The following is a 22,097-nucleotide window of genomic DNA, read 5'->3' on the forward strand; positions in this document are numbered from 1 at the left end:
TTTGTTATCTATCCACTTATACTGTATATTACTTACTTGTATATGGGTGATTCTTCAGTTGGGGGAACTTTTACGTCCCTAGGTTATAAATTTGTGTTAAAAATACTTTATTACAAAACAAATATTTTAGGTATTAAAAAGATCATTCATTGCATCACTAAAAAAAAATTACATACCAAAATAATTATGATTTCCATTTTTTATGATGATTTAAACATCAATATTTTGCTACTTTGGCCTTGTCCCCAACCCAGACTTTAAAACTTCTCTGCTCTAATAAAATGCTAAAAAGTGATCAATTCATTATAAAAATCACAATATGAGTTTTATAATAACTTAAAAAGAAACAAAATGTAATTTTTTTTTTCATATTTGTACAACCTATGCATATTTTTGAGCAATATATTACTGTCAGCATTATCGTCATTACCGCAACAGTGTATGGTTTCTGTAGGAATCATTTGAAGGTAACACTTGTTTATGTTGTAACCATGGAAACAAAGACTCGCAAGGAAGCACATGCCAGCCATGAGAGAAGATTGACATTTTAATGTCTGGAAATGTGAGTAATTTAATCATGTATTCCTCCTGATCATAGAGTATATTTATTCAGCGTCATTACCATTTACATCAATATGGCAGTACTTTACCAAAAAAAAAAAGAAATTTACACATTATTTATATGTATTTAAAGTGCATCTTGTACTAGCTGTTGACTAGCTTTAGCAAATCCATGGTCTATCTAGTTTTTTTCTTTAAAAAAGTAAAAATTGTCATTACCGCAACATGTCATTACCAACACATAATGACATTTTGCTATGCCACTTCGCAAATAAATATGAAATATTAAAATTCTATATAAGCTAAATTGTAGCCATCATTAAGTCTTTGCTCTAAAGCATGTAAGCATTATCTTGACATAATTAAAACTAAATTATTACTAATTTTATTTTTCAAAAGTTAAGATGGTAAAAAATGCCCGCAATTGAAGAATCACCCATATACATATATATCTACAGTACATACATAAATGTATAAATGCAATTCATGCTGATAACATCAATAATCATGGCTCTGAGCCATATTTGTAAATTATGTATTGTATGTCATATTTTTTTTCTTATATTTTTATATTTAACAGTTTATTTTATATATACAATATACAATACTCTATACTATACTACTATACTATACTATAAAAATATGGTAATAAATGAAAGGACATAATAAATTATATCATACAGAATTGTTTTTTTAATTAGGTTTAATTTGTGTGACGTTTGTTTATTGAGCAGAAATACTTCAGTTTGTTTGTTTGTTTATTAGGATTTTAATGTCATGTTTTACACTTTGGTTACATTCATGACAGGAATGGTCGTTACTCATTACACAAGGTTCATCAGTTCACAATGTTATATCAAACACAGTCATGGACAATTTAGTGTCTCCAGTTCACCTCACTTGCATGTCTTTGGACTGTGGGAGGAAACCGGAGCATCCGGAGGAAACCCATGCGGACACATGGAGAACATGCAAACTCCACACAGAAAGGACCCGAACCGCCCCACCTTGGGATCAAACCCAGGACCTTCTTGCTGTGAGGCGAGTGCTGTGCAGTGCTACCCACTTAGCCACCGGGTTACTGAAATACTTCAGTAAGACAAAAATGCATAATCAGAAATGTGCATCTTTTTTAGATATAGAAAAATGTGGTTATGCAATGAACAGTGTAGTTCTTTTCAGCTAATGCAAATGGTTACTACAATATATAAGGGAAAGCCAAGTAAACAAAACTGCATATTACTTTGTTGTTAGTGTTGGTTAAATGACTAGAACATTTTTCTAATGTTTAAATCTTCTAAGATCTTTATTATTAAAGCAGTTAAAATTCACATTGTGTAGTCACCTTTATTAAGCTTTAATTTTAAATAAAAGTGTATAATAATACAAGTTTGTCATTGAGTTTTCTGGACATTTAGTGGTGTTTTGTGCACATGGTAAACACCCATATGCGTGTTATGTGTGTTTTTTAGTCATGTTTCATTAGATTTAGTTACAGTACAATGCTGTTCGATATGATTGTATTAGCATTCTAATTGAAATTTAAAAATGTGCTTGCACTAGGGTATACTGAAAGGTCCCCAATCTGTTGTATTTAAAGCACAGCAAGTCAAGCATGTATTAACAACTAGGTTTCCATGCCAACTTGTCCATGCCCCATTGATGTTTTTTATCTGAGGTTAGATGAGAAGATTCAATTTCCAGCAAAATAATAAGAAAAGATTATTACATGTAATTGACTAAAGAGGAAATAAACTTTCCTCTCAGATTATCTAGACACATTAAACAAGATGGTAAAAGCTTAACATTTAAATGTTTGCCAGTACAATTAAAAAGATCTACATCAAAATAAATAGTCCATGATTTAAGCAAATTAGTGATCAATACATAAACCCTAGAAACCTTTAAAAAATAATCAGAAGTATGAATTCCAGGCATTTGTGACACAATTCTAGGCACTTCCAGGTACCTAACCATTTTTCCCTGAAAGCATATAGGACCTGCTTATAATAATAATAATAATAATAATTAGAAGAAATTGGAAATTGTCTGCATATACTACATATCTCTGTAGTGGTCCTGGGAGAGTCCTGACCATTGAAGAACAGCATGAAAGGGGGCAAACAGCATGCAGAAAAACAGATGGACTACAGTCAGTAATTGTAGAACTACAAAGTGCTTCTATATGGTAAGTGAAATGGACAGTGAGCATCAAAACAAGAAGGTGGTTTTAATGTTATGGCTGATCAGTGTAGTATTGATGGATTAGCTCACAAAAATTGAATTAAAAATCAATCACTCTGACAGATTTAAATACCTTGTAATTAATCTTTTCACTTACCATGAGTAGTTGAAATGTGACTGTGGCTGCTATATGTTCAGTTTAAAGCACTGAGCTAGATGGCAGATATGTTTAAAATTTTAAATTTGAAGCCTGCAAACCAAGTGATGTAACACAGTTACCGTAGCGGTACATTACATTCCTTATTAATTACTCTTTTTAACATATTTGAATGATTTGAGAACCAGTGATACAAATTTTTGGTAACAAATGGGCTAATGCGAGAGACAAGGGCCAGACACACACACAGAGATGTTAAACAATGTATTTAATAATAACAAGAGACAAGACAGGGTTACACAAGACAAGACATACCAATACATGACCTAAGCTAAGTGCTACGCTGACTGGTAACTGCTAAACACACATGAAACCTGACTAAACTATTCTAGACCCTAAGCTAAGATAACACCAAACAAGACTTCTAAACATGAGCAAGACATAAAAATTCTCAATCAATAAACCATGACAAAGTCAAAAGCATGACAAACCTAGGAACCCGAATCAGCCTCTACCAAATGATCCACAGCTGCTCCCTTTAATACCTTATGCTTTTTACCTGAAACGAGGAGCAACTGTGGATCATTGGCTACAGTCCAATCAGGCTCCGGTTTCCTCCCACAGTCCAAAGACATGCAAGTGAGGTGAATTGGAGACACTAAATTGTCCATGACTGTGTTCAATATAACATTGTGAACTGAAGAACCTTGTGTAATGAGTAACTACTGTTCCTGTCATGAATGTAACCGAAGTGTAAAACATGACGTTAAAATCCTAATAAACAAACAAACAAACAAACAAACAGTCCAATCAGAATAGAGGGGGTGTTGGCTGATCCCATAAACAAACCACAAAAAACAACTCTGGGAGCACAATGAGGCTGTATTCTTGACATTTTTGTTAAATGTAATGACTTTAGCTGACTTTAGCTGCTGAATATTCTGGGGTTGTTGCTATCAGATTCTTCTCTTAATGTCCTACCCTGAGGAAAGCCATGCAGACATAGGGAAAGCAAACAAACTCCACACACAAAGAACCTGGATCCCCACAGTATATCATTGTGTTTTAGATGTGGCTTAGATGTGTTGTTGCATCATCAAGGTGTAGAACTTGCACATAGAGTCTTTTAGCATTGGCACGGATTAATTCTATTTACATTATTTCTTATGGAAAAAATAGGTTTAACTAACGAACATTTTAACTTAAGAACAGCCCTTTGGAACCAATAAAATTCGTAAGTCAAGGGTCTACTGTAAATGCTGGTACCAAAACATTGTGTGACTTAATGTTGTGACTAAACAACCTGCCACACCACTACCATCACATTACTGAATGTGAATGTGTTCATTTAATCATGATACAGTTAGATCAATATTTTTTAAGACATCATCATAGAATGAAGAGTTGTCAAGCCTGAGCAAACTGCTGGTAATCCTCAAGAACAGAAACACCTGGTTACAGCAAAGTTTTAGTGGCATCAAGAAAGATATACCAAAATAATAGAAAGAATTAAGTGTTCATGGGAAAAAAGGAAAGTGCTGATAATCCAGCGCATTCCAGGAGAACAGGTCGTTTATCTGAATATATAACAGCCTCTGCTTTTCTGAGAATGCTTTTTACATTTAGAAATGTGACTGCAGAAATCCTTGTATATTCAGCCTCAAAAGCAAAAGTGAGGTCGGATACTGATGCTGGGTGATAAGACCTGCACATCAGCATTCATACTGCAAACATAATGAATAGGGTTGAGTTAAAAACTTTGAGAAGAGTTTGTGCAGATCATTTAAGTTCGTCCACACTGGATTCATGGAGTGATTTTGTCCATTAGGTTACTTATTAGAAAGTGCTTCCACAAAGCTGGAAACAGACCTCTGAATGATTACCATTAAATCTTCTCTATAAGATAATAAGATAGATAGAATGGTTTTATTGTCATTGCACAGAATACAACGAAATTAAGCTGCAATCCACTGGCGCTTACACATACAATAGGTAAAAATAGGAACCAACTATACAAAGTGCAGAATTAAGAAAATAAGTATATATACAACGATCAGGCATAACATTATGATGACCTTCCTAATATTGTGTTGGTCATTAATGTCATTTTTGACTGATATTTTGGAGTTGTTGCTGTCAGATTCTTCTCTTAATGTCCTACCCTGAGGAAACCCATGCAGACACAGGGAAAGCAAACAAACTCCACACACAAAGAACCTGGACCCCCACAGTATATAATCTTGCATTTTAGAATGTGTTTCTGGCTTAGATGTGTTGTTGCATCATCAAGGTGTAGAACTTGCACATAGAGTCTTTTAGCATTGCCAGCATGAGGACCAAATAAATGCTAGTACCAAAACATTGTGTGACTAAATGTTGTGACTTAAAACCCTGCCACACCACTACCATCACATTACTGAATGTGTGCATTTAATCATGATACAGTTGCTATATGATATACCATGATATATCATCATATACCAGCACAACACACAATAACACACCACCACCATGTCAGTGTCACTGCAGTGCTGAGAATGATTCACCACCCAAATAATACCTACTCTGTAGTGCTCCTGTGGGGTCCTGACCATTGAAGAACAGCATGAAACAAAGCATGCAGAGAAACAGATGGACTACAGTCAGTAATTGCAGAACTACAAAGTGCTTCTATATGGTAAGTGGAGCTGATAAAATGAACAGTGAGTGTAGAAACAAGGAGGTGGTTTTAATGTTATGGCTGATCAGTGTATATTACTATAAAGCCTTTTTAATATTAATTTGTAAGAAATTTTAAGTATTTTTATGATTTGGACACAGTGAAGGTCCATGATAAAGCTCTTATCCTTCTGTTACCATGAAAGCCAACCACCTCATCACCCCAAATAAGATTAACCCAATTTATAGTGAGTATAGCAGTCACAAGATGTTTAAGTGAGTGTGTCACACGCATGAAAACACTCATACACATCAGAAAGGATTTTAAATTATTGTAATATTTAAAGTTCTGTCAACAATTGTGCATGAAAAGAAACAGGAAAATAAGAAGCTGTGACAATGATGTACACACTGTACACATCCACTATACACACACACACACACACACACACATCTTTATCCACTATACACACACACACACACATCTTTATTTACAGTTTTTATTTTCATTATTTTATGTGTTAGATGAAACCCTATCTAGCCAGCAACTATTACCAATTACTGTACATTTATTGATGTATTGATTTATTGTCTATTTTACCACTGCTTCATCATATTCAGGGTTGTAGTGGGTACAGTTCACTGGTCGAATAGTAAGAAACACCTGGACAGGTGGCCAGTCCATCACCTAGGGCAATTTTTGTAGCTCCAGTTAACCTGGCAGCATGTTTTTGGACTGTGGGGGAAAACCAGAGATTACCATGGAAACCTATGCAGATATGGGGAGAACATGCAAACTCCACACAGAAAGGACCCAGACCTCTTTACCTGGGAGTCAAACCCTGGACGTTCTCGCTGTGAGGTGACAGTGCTACCCACTGAGCCACCATGCCGCCTTATTACAGTATATGTGTACTTTAAATGAAATCATCATTAGCTAATCACTTAACTGATATTAAATACACAGAATGTCAACCAGTGATGTTTTAGCAAGTGAAAAAATATTTTGGGGTAATATAATACCAGCAAATATTGGTAAAAATTGTAATTAAATAAAATAAAATTGGCACGATGACCCAATTTGTGCCACACAGCAGCAATGTTCCAGGGGACAAAGGTTCAATCCTCCTTACTGTCTGTAAGAGTAAGGAGTGAGTTATAGATGTTACTGGCATATGTAATCATACAATATACTCTAGATCAGTGGTCCCCAACCACCGGGCGGTCCGTGGGTCATTTATTACCGGGCTGCACGGAAAGGATATATACAGTGGGGTCAAAAAGTATTTAGTCAGCCACTGATTGTGCAGGTTCTCCTACTTAGAAAGATGAGAGAGGTCTGTAATTTTCATCATAGGTACACTTCAACTATGAGAGACAAAATGAGAAAAAAAATCCAGAAAATCACATTGTAGGATTTTTAAAGAATTTATTTGTAAATTATGGTGGAAAATAAGTATTTGGTCACCCACAAACAAGCAAGATTTCTGGCTCTCACAGACCTGTAACTTCTTCTTTAAGAAGCTCTTCTGTCCTCCACTCGTTACCTGTATTAATGGCACCTGTTTGACCTCGTTATCTGTATAAAAGACACCTGTCCACAGCCTCAAACAGTCAGACTCCAAACTCAACCATGGCCAAGACCAAAGAGCTGTCGAAGGACACCAGGAAGAAAATTGTAGACCTGCACCAGGCTGGGAAGAGTGAATCTACAATAGGCAAGCAGGTTGGTGTGAATAAATCAACTGTGGGAGCAATTGTAAGAAAATGGAAGACATACAAGACCATTGATAATCTCCCTTGTGGTCAAGATCTCATCCCGTGGGGTCAAAATGATCATGAGAACGGTTAGCAAAAACACGGAGGGACCTGATGAATGACCTGCAGAGAGCCGGGACCAAAGTAACAAAGGCTACCATCAGTAACACACTACGCCGAGAGGGACTCAAATCCTGCAGTGCCAGGCGTGTCCCCCTGCTTAAGCCAGTACATGTCCAGGCCCATCTGAAGTTTGCCAGAGAGCATATGGATGATCCAGAAGAGGATTGGGAGAATATCATGTGGTCAGATGAAACCAAAATGGAACTTTTTGGTAAAAACTCAACTCGTCGTGTTTGGAGGAAGAAGAAGAACCCAAGAACACCATACCTACTGTGAAGCATGGGGGTGGAAACATCATGCTTTGGGGCTGTTTTTCTGCAAAGGGGACAGGACGACTGATCCGTGTTAAGGGAAGAATGAACGGGGCCATGTATCGTGAGATTTTAAGCCAAAACCTCCTTCCATCAGTGAGAGCATTGAAGATGGAACGTGGCTGGGTCTTCCAGCATGACAATAATCCCAAACACACCGCTCGGGCAACGAAGGAGTGGCTCCGTAAAAAGCATTTCAAGGTCCTGGAGTGGCCTAGCCAGTCTCCAGACCTCAACCCCATAGAAAATTTGTGGAGTCCGTGTTGCCCAGCGACAGCCCCAAAACATCACTGCTCTAGAGGAGATCTGCATGGAGGAATGGGCCAAAATACCAGCTACAGTGTGTGCAAACCTGGTGAAGACTTACAGGAAACGTTTGACCTCTGTCATTGCCAACAAAGGTTATGTTACAAAGTATTGAGTTGAACTTTTGTTATTTTCCACCATAATTTACAAAAAAATTCTTTAAAAATCCTACAATGTGATTTCCTGGATTTTTTTTTCTCATTTTGTCTCTCATAGTTGAAGTGTACCTATGATGAAAATTACAGACCTCTCTCATCTTTCTAAGTAGGAGAACTTGCACAATCAGTGGCTGACTAAATACTTTTTAACCCCACTGTATATACAGTATATTTCCTCCCACAGTCCAAAGACATGCAAGTGAGGTGAATTGGAGGTACAAAATTGTCCATGACTGTGTTCGATATAACCTTGTGTTAACTGATGAACCTTGTGTAATGAGTAACTACAGTTCCTGTCATGAATGTAACCAAAGTGTAAAACATGACGTTAAAATCCTAATAAACAAACAAACAAAAACAATGAAACACTGCTTCCATTTCCTACATCCTATCTTTGTGTGTGCAGTGATGCCAACCAAAACTAAGTTATGGAGTAGACTGGACATAAGGAACACACTTCAGGTGGGAGCATCTTGTTGCAGTGAAAAAAGCTCAGGGTTGCCACTGATTTTCCATCACTGGTGAGTAGTATTGTTGTGCAGTTTGTGTTTTTTATTATGCTCATCGTATAATTGTATTTTAAATCCTCCCAGCCCCGCCGGTCCATCATATTATATCTTATATGTAACTGGTCCATGGTGCAAAAAAGGTTGGGGACTGCTGCTCTAGATGGATTGGCAACTCGTGCCTGTAGGTGTACCAGAGCGTGTGTTGCCCTGTGATAAATTGGTGACCCCTCCAATATATATTTAAATGAACCACAAACGAAATATTGCAGCTAATGTAGTCATAACTGTGTCAGAATAGCCATTATTAACCTACACTGAGCTTTAACTGTAGCCTTTCAACCTCTATAGTGAGCGTGGTAAAGCTTTAGTCATAACTTCAATTCATTCGATTCTGGGATTAAATAAATGTGTCTAAATGTGTTATAGAAGTGCTGATGTGAAGGTCTAGATAAACGTAATACAACGAATATAAGGATTGGGCAAGGGTTGAAAAATCTCCAGTGTGCTGAAGACAATGTGCGTCAGAGACCAACATTACATGGGTGATTAAGTTCTGTTAAAACGCTCTCTCCACTTCACCAGCCAACAGGAGCATCAAATTCAATCTACTTATTTGTACTGAGCTTAACCGAGCAGCCTAAATTACAGTGGGGATTCGCTGCTCCAAAAGTGTTTCTGCTCTGTTCCATGCTGAAATATGAATGAAGAAAATCAGCAGGAAAATCTCACAATTCAAACCAATGTACACTTACACAGGTTAAACACATACATTGTTTGAGAGTGAAACCAAGTGCTGAAATTCAATCAATGCAAAACAGAACTGTGGCTTAAAAGCCAGAAAAACAAAAGGAAGTAAAAGTATAAATAAATAAACCCAAGGAATATATTTACATTTACATTTTTGGCATTTAGCAGACGTTCTTATCCAGAGCGACTTACAGAAGTGCTTTCATAGTAAACATTACCTTACTCTAGTTTAAGTAGACAACAGTTCAAGAACACAAATCTGCTAAAACCTGTTAGAATTAAAGTAGTTCTAGTCGAGCGAGACTAGTGGCTCGGAGGTTGCGTGGTACAGAGCAGGGTTTGATTAGACCACAAAGGCAACTTGGGGCTGGTCCATTTTTGGCTTTGTAGGCGAGCATCAGTGTTTTAAACTAAATGTGTGCAGCTACAGGAAGCCAGTGAAGAGAACAGAGAAATGGGGTGATGTAGCTGTGTTTAGGTTGGTTAAAAACCAGGCGAGCATCTGCATTTTGAATGAGCTGCAAGGGTTTAATAGTGGACATGAGAGCTCCTGCCAGGAGAGAGTTGCAGTAGTCCAACCGTGAGATTACAAGTGACTGGACAAGAATCTGAGTGGCTTCCATGGAGAGAAATGGACGAATCTTCCTGATGTTGTAGAGGAGGAACCGGCACGATCTTGTCTTGTTGGCTACATGAAAAGAGAAGGTCAGCTGGTTATCCAGGACAACACCAAGGCTTCTTACATTATCAGATGGTCTGATCTGGGAGTCATCAAGAGAGATGACTAGATCTCCAGAAATAAGTAACTGCTCTGTCTAGCTGGGATTGAGTTTTAGATGATGAGCTGACATCCATTGTGAGATATCTCGTAGACATGCTGAGATGCGAGCTGAGACTTGTGTGTCTGATGGAGGAAATGACAGAATCAGCTGAGTATCATCTGCATAGGAGTGGTAAGAGAAGCCATGGGGGGCTATGACCTTACCCAGAGAGCGGTTGTAGATAGAGAATAGAAGTGGGCCAAGTACAGAGCCCTGAGGAACACTGGTAGAGAGAGTGCATGGAGGGGATATAGATCCCCTCCATGACACTTGGTAGGAGCGCCCTTTCAGATAGGAGGCCATCCATTGCCATGCCGAACCGGTTACTCCAATGTTGTGGTTTACTGTGTCAAAGACTGCAGAGAGGTCAAGAAGAATGAGGACAGATGACAGTTTGGCTGCTTCGGCTGCATGAAGCTTCTCAGTAACAGCCACAAGAGCTGTTTTTGTAGAATGTGCTGCCTTGAAGCCAGACTGATACGGATCGTGAAGGTCATTCAAAGTGAGAAAGAGAGATAGTTGGTTGTAGACAGCGCGAATAAGTCAAAAAAGCATAAGCTGCAGCCTGAAGCAGAATCCCAGCACTTCATGCAACACAGTTGGCAGGAAACTAAAGGAGAAACTTAGAGAAGAAACAAAATAGAGCTTAGGTGCAAACCTGCCAGGTGTGATTCATTGGGTGAGATGCAGAAAACACCCTGGACAGGCTGCCAGTCCAACAGTGGTGGCTCCTGCCTCGACGCTGATTGGACTACGATATTCCGAGGCAAGACTGACTCCAGAACAGTCACAGCTGTGATAGAAAAATTTCTTCCCTTTCGCCCTTTGGTGGTGCGTCGCCCGATCGCCCTAAGAAACGAGCCACCCCTGCAGTCCAACACACACACCTAGAGGGACTTTTAAGTACTCTTAGTATTTCCAATTAACCTGACTGCATGTCTTTGGACTGTAGGAGGAAGCCAGAGCACCCAGAGGAAACCCATGCAGACACAGGAAAACATGGAAACTCAGACCGCTACACCTGAAAATCAAATCCAGAACATTCTTGCTACCCACTACATTACCGTGCCACCCATATCACTCACTATTTTCTTATAAATAAAAAAATACTGATTAAGCTTTTATTTTACCGGATATTTAATTACTTCTTCTATTAAAGTACACATTAGTAGGACTGTTAAGGATGTGTAGGTACACTCTACAAGGCATATAGTTGTGCATTCCCACACAAGCAAGTGTTCTAAATAGATTTTCTGTCTGTTTTGTGATGGAATTTTCATCAGTCATTACAGCCTAAGTGGAGAGTTTGTGGTTGAGAGGCTGTGCTGGGAACCTGCAGATCGGCTGTTAATTAAGCCTCGGAGCATGCAGAGAAAAAAGAGGGAACATCAGTTATTATGTCATGAAGCTTTTTTCCACCTCTCGCTCAGCAGATGGCAAAGACGGAGAACATTGTCTTAATGTTGTCTTCCACCTATACCTGCTTTTTAAACAATGACTAATATGATTGTAGGAGTTTAAGATCTAAGCTTTATTGTCATTTCAGATATGACACTACAATATACACAGTGCAAACAGAAACAGTGTGATGAATACAAAGACCTTTAATAAATACATAAAGGGGACATTTTTTGGACGAAAATAGTGAAGAGACAGGACCAAAAAACAAGTGTACTAAGTAAATGTAAAGTTCAAAATACAACCCCAAATCAGAAAGTTGGAACAGTATGGAAATACTGCAAATAAAAATGCAGTGAACCGGAGATATTTCATGTTTTGTCTGCTCAGCTTCATTTCATTTATTAATAAACATCCATTCCTGCATTTCTGACCTGCAACACTTTCCAAAAAAAGTTGGGATGGGGGCAATTTAGGGCTAGTAATGAGGTGAAAAAACTAAACAATAATGTGATTCTAAACAGGTGATGTCAACAGGTGATTGTAATCATGGTTTGGTACAAAAGCAGCATCCAGGAAAGGCTGAATCTTTGATGAGCAAAGTTGATCAGAGGATCTCCAGTTTGTCCACAAATGTGTGAGAAAATGATTGAAATGTTTAAAAACAATGTACCTCAAAGAAAGATAGGAGAGGATTTGCATATTTCTTCCTCTACAGTGCATAATATCATTAAATGATTTAAGGAATTGGGAGGAATTTCAGTGCATGAAAGCCAAGGACGCAAGCTTAAGCTGAACACCCGTGATCTTCGATCCTCAGACGACACTGCATCAAGGACCGCCACTCAACAATAGCTGATATAACCACATGGGTGAGGGATTACTTTGGCAAACCTTTGTCAAGCACTACAATACGGAGTTACATGCACAAATGCCACTTAAAACTTTACTGTGCAAAAAAGAAGCCTTATGTTAACCATGTCCAAAAGCAGCATCGACTTCTCTGGGCTCTGAGGCATCTAGGATGGACCATCACACAGTGGAAACGTGTATTGTGGTCAGATGAATCAGTATTCCAGGTCTTTTTTGGAAAAAATGGACGCCGCGTGCTCTGGACCAAAGACGAAAATGACCATCCAGACCGTTATCAGCAACAAGTCCAAAAGCCAGGGTCTGTCATGGTATGGGGCTGTGTCATTTACACTTCTGTGATAGCAGCATTAATGCAGAAAAGTACATAGAGATCTTAGAGCAACATATGCTGCCTTCAAGACGTCATCTTTTCCAGGGACGTCCATGCGTTTTTCAACAAGACAATGCAAAACCACATGCTGCACACATTACAAAGGCCTGGCTGCAGAAGAAGAGGGTACGGGTACTGGACTGGCCTGCCTGCAGTCCTGACCTGTCCCTAATAGAGAATGTGTGGAGAATTTTGAAAAAATGCTACGACGACCCCGTACTGTTGCACATCTTAAGACGTGTTTGCAGGAAGAATGGAACAAAATAAAAGCTGAAACACTAAATCACTTGGTCTCCTCGGTGCCAAAACGTCTTTTAAGTGTGGTGAAAAGGAATGGCAATGTTACAAAGTGGTAAATGCTTTACTGTCCCAACTTTTTTTGGAATGTGTTGCAGGCCTGAAATGCAGGAATGGATGTTTATTAATAAATGAAATGAAGTTCAGCAGATAAAACATGAAATATCTCAGGTTCATCCTGTCTGCAATCAAATAAAAGTCAAAGTAAATGTAAGAAACTCTGTGTTTTTATTATTATTTGCATTTTCAATGCTGTCCCAACTTTTTCTGATTTGGGGTTGTACATATTACTTATTGAAATAAAGCTCTCGTGCATAGTGCTGAACACTCTTTTTAAATAGACCACCAGCTGTAGCCTAGTGGTTAAGGTGCTGGACCAGTGATCAGAAGGTCGCTGGTTCAAGCCCCACCACTGCCAGGTTGCTGCTGTTGGGCTCTTGAGCAAGGCCCTTAACCCTCAATTGCTCAGACTGTATGCTGTAACTGTAATGTAAGTCGCTTTGGATAAAGGCGTCTGCTAAATGCTGAAAATGTAAATGGTGACCCGCCTGTATTTAATGCCAGAGATAAGACCTAACGCATGGCTCACAGAGCCAGTAGGTTAGTCATTAAATAAAACAGAAAAAAAAATCTGCTAAATTAACACATTTAATTAGAGACATGACATTTAGCTAAACAAACACAGTAAGACTCCTAAGATGGGTTTACATTTGCAGTGCCTCACTATTGAAGATATGCAGCCAACCAAGCATGAACTCCCAGTTCATGCTCAGCAGGAGACCTGTCTAACTGAGTTACCTCTGCAAGTCCAGCACGCTGGTAGGGGAGCCTACTGTCAACATCAATTATTAGCCAGATAATTTATGCAGTTTTATTATGTATGAAAGGAAATCTGATTCTAGCAAATGTTCATTAGAAAGTAAGCATGTATGAACAAAATACAAAATGTATGGGATATACAATAAAATACTGGCCACTTGTTTTTATCTGATAAGCTCAGATGTATTAAAATCAGTATGAAAATCCTCAGTCAATATAAAATATATGCAAAAATATGTACATATTGTATGTGTTGGAATGCTATTTAACAGTGGTATTATATACAATCCCAATTTCTGCAAAATACAGTAAAATCAAGAATCTGTGATTTTGTAATTCTCTTGAACCTTTATTTATTTCTTTATAGAACTGATAGAGTTTCTGGTTGCGTTTTTAGTTGCAGAGGTTGACTGTGTTAAGTGACAATGGTTTTCAAGAACTCTTGAGCCAATGTGGATAAACTTACCACAGTATCATGATGATGTCTCAGGCAATGCCATCTGAGGGCTCAAAGGTCACACACTTTTAAAAGTGTGCCATACACACATTCCTCAGTATTCACTAAATCATTTCACAATATTATGTACAGGAGATGGCAAAATGCTTAAGTAATTTGCAATCTTGTTTGATTGAGAAATGATCATCTTTGCTTGTAAAGTCTCATAAATACCCAATTATGATACCCTCATCTATATCAATTCACCTGCTTATTGTGGAATGTATGAAAATGATGCAGCTTTAATTCATATATTATATTCATTTTCACTCCTATTTTGGCCCTGTCCCAAATGTATTGCAGGCTTTAAATAAAAAAAAAAATGTTTATATTACAGAAAACAATAAGTGTGTTTGACAAAATGCCCCAGGATAACATACTGTATATTTAATGTAAATTGAGAACTCATGCATTGAAAGCTCTACTCAGAAATAACCTGGCAACCTGAACCTCAGTGTAAACTGGATTAAAAACAAGAGTCCATGTTAGTATTTTTGTTTTTATTTATTATCATTTAAAAACAAAACTGTTAAATATTTAGCCGATAGGTTTTATATAATGTAAATGCAAAGAGTTACAAGCAACAGGCTTGTATGACTATTTATACATGATCAGCCATAACATTAAAACCACCTCCTTGTTTCTACACTCACTGTCCATTTTATCAGCTCTACTTACCACATAGAAGCACTTTGTAGTTCTACAATTACTGACTGTAGTCCATCTGTTTCTCTGCATGCTTTGTTAGCCCCCTTTCATGCTGTTCTTCAATGGTCAGGACTCTTCCAGGACCACTACAGATAATGTATTATTTGGGTGGTGGATCATTCTCAGCACTGCAGTGACACTGACATGGTGGTGGTGTGTTAGTGTGTGTTGTGCTGGTATGAGTGGATCAGACACAGCAGTGCTGGTGGAGTTTTTAAACACATCACTGTCACTGCTGGATCGAGCATAGTCCACCAACCAAATATATCCAGACAACAGCGCTCCGTGGGCAGCGTCCTGTGACCACTGATGATGGTCTAGAAGATGATCAACTCAAACAGCAGCAATAGATGAGCGATCGTCTCTGACTTTACATCTACATGGTGGACGAACTAGGTAGGAGTGTCTAATAGAGTAGACACGGTATTTAAAAACTCCAGCAACGCTGGTATGAGTGTCTGATCCACTCATACCAGCACAACACACACTAACACACCACCACCATGTCAGTGTCAGTGCAGTGCTGAGAATGATCCACCACCCAAATAATACCTACTCTGTGGTGGTCCTGTAGGGGTCCTGACCATTGAAGAAGATATAATATTTAAATACTAAAAACTGTATTTCACTTCTGAGTACACAAGGTCGACCAAAGATCTGGTTTCGGAGATCTTTGTTCCTTCATTTACACACATTCTGGCTTATTCAGCTTTGTGAATACAACTGGACAAGAATTAAAATGAGCTGCCCTAGATTTGCAATGTGCCAACCATGCCACTTTTCATGTGTGGGCATTGTGCTCTGAACCATTATATCACTCCAAATGTCTGCTCACACATTTATTTTTCTCTTTATTAAAGTCAACACTGTCATCCTCATCATTTTTATTTGTATTGGTTATCTGTATATTCTGGAAGACAAATGGATGACACTGTTGGCTATTACAAGGTTCAGAAATGTAAATAATGTTAATAATGCTCTATTAGTGTTGTTTGAAGTGACTTAACTCTATAATACTCTTTAACATGATTCTGTGTTGTCTGTCCTTGGTTGTATCATTCACTACTGAGTTTTATACTTCTATATGTCTTCACTTACCATATAGAAGCACTTTGTAGCTCTACAATTACTGACTGTAGTCCATTTGTATCTCTGCATACTTTTTTCAGCCTGCTTTCACTCTGTTTTCCAATGGTCAGGACCCCAACAGGACCACCACAGATCAGGTATTATTTAGGTGGTGGATCATTCTCAGCACTACAGTGACAATGACCAGTGATAGCTCAGTGGTTAAGGTACTGGACTAGTAAACAGAAGGTTGCCGGTTCAAGCCCCGCCACCACCAAGTTGCCACTGTTGGGTCCCTGAGCAAGGCGCTTAACCCTCAATTGCTCATTGTGTTCCGCTCACTGTGTAAGTCGCTTTGGATAAAAGCGTCTGCTAAATGCTGAAAATGTAAATGACATGGTGGTGGTGTGTTAGTGTGTGTTGTGCTGGTATGAGTGGATCAGACACAGCAGCGCTGCTGGAGTTTTTAAATACCATGTCCACTCATTGTCCACTCTATTAGACACTCCTACCTAGTTTCTTCACCTTGTAGATTTAAAGTCAGAAACGATCGCTCATCTATTGCTGCTGTTTGAGTTGATCATCTTCTAGACCTTCATCAGTGGTCACTGGATGCTGCCCATAGGGCGCTGTTGGCTGGATATTATTGGTTGGTGGACTATTCTCAGTCCAGCAGGGACACTGAGGTGTTTAAAAACTCCATCAGCGCTGCTGTGTCTTATCCACTCATACCAGCACAACACACACTAACACACCACCACCATGTCAGTGTCACTGCAGTGCTGAGAATGATCCACCACCAAAATAATACCTGCTCTGTGGTGGTCCTAGGAGAGTCCTGACCATTGAAGAACAGCATGAAAGGGGGCTAACAAAGCATGCAGAGAAACAGATGGACTACAGTCAGTAATTGTAGAACTACAAAGTGCTTCTATATGGTAAGTGGAGCTGATAAAATAGACGGTGAGTGTAGAAACAAGGAGGTGGTTTTAATGTTATGGCTGATCAGTGTAGAAACTCATGGCCATGTGTGGATAAAAAAACACACTGTTTATTCTGCCATCACTCTATTGCCAGATATTAGCTTTTTATGCAGAAGATCATTAATAGAGCATTTTAAATGTATACTGATACACATCAGAAAGTCAATATTCAATTTCTCTAGTCTAATGTAGCGTCCAAATATCTTACCCAAGCATCCATTCAAAAAGCCTAAACATAGAGCAAATACATGTAATTAACCTTCATATCTCAGTGCTAGGTGGTGTGTTTGATAGCCAGAGAGCAGAGGGCTGATGCACAGCTTTAACTTTAATTAAGAAAGATTAAATGAAACACTATACAATCCACCACAGTGCACACTACACATCTTGTCTGCTGGATTATTTCCTGTGTTTAGGTGGTTTAGGTGGAGACATCCATCCATCAGTGATAAAATTACTTTCCTAGCCAGCAAAATTTTGTATTTAGCCCTTGTTAGCTGGCTCATTGTTACAAGTTTATTAAACAAAAGCATTCATTTACTAATTAAGTAGTTCATTTTTAATTATTCCTTATCAGGATTGTGATAGGTCCAACACCACACACAAATTAATTTATTTACATTTACATTGTCTGCATTTAGTAGATGCTTTTATCCAAAGTGACTTACAGCACTGTCACAGTATACTGTCTAAGCAATTGAGGGTTAAGGGCCTTGCTCAAGGGCCCAACAGTGGCAACCTGGCAGTGGTGGGGCTTGAACCAGCGACCTTTCTTTTTTTATATATACAGTGTATCACAAAAGTGAGTACACCCCTCACATTTCTGCAAATATTTTATTATATCTTTTCATGGGACAACACTATAGAAATAAAACTTGGATATAACTTAGAGTAGTCAGTGTACAACTTGTATAGCAGTGTAGATTTACTGTCTTCTGAAAATAACTCAACACACAGCCATTAATGTCTAAATAGCTGGCAACATAAGTGAGTACACCCCACAGTGAACATGTCCAAATTGTGCCCAAAGTGTCAATATTTTGTGTGACCACCATTATTATCCAGCACTGCCTTAACCCTCCTGGGCATGGAATTCACCAGAGCTGCACAGGTTGCTACTGGAATCCTCTTCCACTCCTCCATGATGACATCACGGAGCTGGTGGATGTTAGACACCTTGAACTCCTCCACCTTCCACTTGAGGATGCGCCACAGGTGCTCAATTGGATTTAGTCCATCACCTTTACCTTCAGCTTCCTCAGCAAGGCAGTTGTCATCTTGGAGGTTGTGTTTGGGGTCGTTATCCTGTTGGAAAACTGCCATGAGGCCCAGTTTTCGAAGAGAGGGGATCATGCTCTGTTTCAGAATGTCACAGTACATGTTGGAATTCATGTTTCCCTCAATGAACCGCAGCTCCCCAGTGCCAGCAACACTCATACAGCCCAAGACCATGATGCTACCACCATCATGCTTGACTGTAGGCAAGATACAGTTGTCTTGGTACTTCTCACCAGGGCGCCGCCACACATGCTGGACACCATCTGAGCCAAACAAGTTTATCTTGGTCTCATCAGACCACAGGGCATTCCAGTAATCCATGTTCTTGGACTGCTTGTTTTCAGCAAACTGTTTGCTGGCTTTCTTGTGCGTCAGCTTCCTTCTGGGATGACGACCATGCAGACCGAGTTGATGCAGTGTGCGGCGTATGGTCTGAGCACTGACAGGCTGACCTCCCACGTCTTCAACCTCTGCAGCAATGCTGGCAGCACTCATGTGTCTATTTTTTAAAGCCAACCTCTGGATATGTCGCCGAACACGTGGACTCAACTTCTTTGGTCGACCCTGGCGAAGCCTGTTCCGAGTGGAACCTGTCCTGGAAAACCGCTGTATGACCTTGGCCACCATGCTGTAGCTCAGTTTCAGGGTGTTAGCAATCTTCTTATAGCCCAGGCCATCTTTGTGGAGAGCAACAATTCTATTTCTCACATCCTCAGAGAGTTCTTTGCCATGAGGTGCCATGTTGAATATCCAGTGGCCAGTATGAGAGAATTGTACCCAAAACACCAAATTTAACAGCCCTGCTCCCCATTTACACCTGGGACCTTGACACATGACACCAGGGAGGGACAACGACACATTTGGGCACAATTTGGACATGTTCACTGTGGGGTGTACTCACTTATGTTGCCAGCTATTTAGACATTAATGGCTGTGTGTTGAGTTATTTTCAGAAGACAGTAAATCTACACTGCTATACAAGCTGTACACTGACTACTCTAAGTTATATCCAAGTTTCATGTCTATAGTGTTGTCCCATGAAAAGATATAATGAAATATTTGCAGAAATGTGAGGGGTGTACTCACTTTTGTGATACACTGTATATATATATTTTGTTTATGCATTTTCTCACTTTTTCTCCCAACATTTAGGGCATCCAATTGCCCGATTGCGTCATGCTTACTCTTCACTAATGCTGGCCCCTGCTCTGATTTGAGGAAAAAGAAACTAACCCACGCCCCCTCTGACACGTGGGCAGCAGCCAAATGCATCTTTTCACCTACACTAGACGGGATCAGCTATGTGTACGGAGAGACACACCCTGATCCGCACTCTTTTCCCCACCTCTGTGCAGGCGCCATCAACCAGCCAGCAGAGGTTATAGTTGCATCAGTTATGAAAGAGTCCCTATCCGGCTTAATGGCTCGGCCCCTATTTGAACAACAGGCCGGCAGGCAGAGCTGAGACTCAATACAATGTATTCGAGATCCCAGCTCTGGTGTCAGCGTGTGTTTTTACCGCTGCTCCATCTGAGCGGCGAACCAGCGACCTTTCAATTACTAGTCCAGTACCTGAACCACTAGGCTACAACTGCCCTATTAGCCCTTTATCAGACAATTGCAGGGCCACACACACACACACACACTGTTTTTTTGTATAGGTAACCTAGTCAAAACTGAGAGACTCCAGTAATCACATATAATACAACACTTTCCACTATTAAAATAGCCAGATGTAATGATTTCTTTAATTCTGGTAGGTTTTATTGTACATACTTAACCGATATCCACAACTGTCCTAAATACCCTAAAATATTTGAACATACAGGTGCACACATACTTTGGCCATGTAGTGCGTTTTAACGCTCAGGTTTGATGACCTTGATTTATAAGGCTGATCAAATAGCACCTCCATGTGGTAAAACAACTACTAAGGAAGTAATACTGATTTTGTAAATAAATGGCTTGTCCATGAACAGTTAATGCAAATTAAGTTTTCTTTTTTATTATTTTATTACCCATCCTTATATGCACTGGACTATACTGATACTAAATATAGCCAGAAAGACTAAATAGAATAAAATATATTAGACTAAAAGATGTTTATATCACTTGTAGCTGTTAGTTTGTAATTATGTGGATATGGTGGTAACCTTCCACTATCACCCATATGCATTAAAAATTAGTTTTTATACATTTTTGTAATTAATAGCTGTTGTTGGTACTGTAAAAACTGGCTGTCACACATCCAAACTAAAAAAAAGTTAGCTTTAAGGTAAAATTTACTCAAAATATTGAAAAAGTGCCTAAAAACCATATATAACATATTTAAGTATTGCATTTACGTCACAGTATAAAATAAATAAATAAATAAATAAATAAAATAAATAAATAAATAAATTAATTTATATATATATATATATATATATATATATATATACTGTATATATATATATATATATATATATATATATATATATATATATATATATACTGTATATATATAGGCTTGGGGGTTCATGACCTTGTTACCTGCTTGCTCTCCCTTTTAGTTATGCTGTAATATTTAGGGGTGCCGGAGTCTAAAGCTACTCTCTGTAAAACTGACATTTTACTCTTAACGATTTCACATTGTAACTACACCTTCTGTTGTTTTACCCCGAGGTGGTTCTGACGGAAACCTGTTTACCCTCTCGAGGTTAAAGACTGCAAGTCGAGACTACAGTGCCAGCAATGCTGCTCCTACTAGATGAGATGGAGCCCCTGGCATGTTTGCACCAAAAATGTCCAGAACGTACAACAGACTTTATCACAGACTGGACTGAACAAAGAAGAACTCCAAATATTTATTTATTTTTTTGCTATTTATAAATTCAGTTAAATGTAATTTTGTGTTTGTATGATTTGTGTAAATCCTATTTATTCAAATGATCCTCCAACCCACCCAAGTAGGATGGGGCTTCCTGCTGAGTCTGGTTCCTCTCAAGGTTTCTTCCTGTAATTTTAACAGAGTTTTTCCTTGCCACTGTTGCCCTCGGCTTGCTCAGTAGGGGTTTTTGGTCTGTTGGTCCTGGATTCTGTAAAGTTGCTTTGAGACAATGTTCATTGTAAAAAGCGCTATATAAATAAATTTGACTTCACTTGACTTGACAGTCACTGATGTCACCTGAAACAAACACTATGTAATGACACCTTATACAAAAACTGCTTTCATTAATCTGACAATTACCTTTTGTGATTGTATTGTAATTTGTATAAAAACCTAATTTAATATATTTCAAATAATCAAATTGGAGCATTAGTATACCGAATTTAGAAAATATCTACAGTATATCTAAACCTGTACAAAGCCACAAACGTTTGGTGCCTAATCACCTTACAGATGGTGAGGTACTAGCTCTTGGTATTTAGGTTTGGTACTAGATTTTTGTACTAGAACAAATAAACTAATCTTATGTGAAGTGAATGTTTGTTTATTAGGATTTTAACGTCATGTTTTACACTTTGGTTACAT

At 38.7% G+C, this 22,097-nt stretch overlaps 1 long non-coding RNA gene across 2 annotated transcripts; it reads left to right on the forward strand.

The window, feature by feature from the left end:
• The first annotated feature begins 519 nt into the window (after positions 1-519).
• Positions 520-21,417, forward strand: LOC134321079 (uncharacterized). 2 transcript variants are annotated; one of them, XR_010013785.1, is made up of 4 exons: positions 520-562; positions 8,623-8,737; positions 13,948-14,050; positions 21,248-21,417. It is a non-coding gene; the product is annotated as an uncharacterized LOC134321079 (long non-coding RNA). The 2 variants fall into 2 exon arrangements; XR_010013786.1 differs by lacking the exon at positions 520-562 and adding an exon at positions 5,489-5,579.
• Positions 21,418-22,097: the final 680 nt, after the last annotated feature.

Source organism: Trichomycterus rosablanca, chromosome 10 (genome assembly GCF_030014385.1).
Source record: "Trichomycterus rosablanca isolate fTriRos1 chromosome 10, fTriRos1.hap1, whole genome shotgun sequence".
Taxonomy (NCBI): Eukaryota; Metazoa; Chordata; class Actinopteri; order Siluriformes; family Trichomycteridae; genus Trichomycterus; species Trichomycterus rosablanca.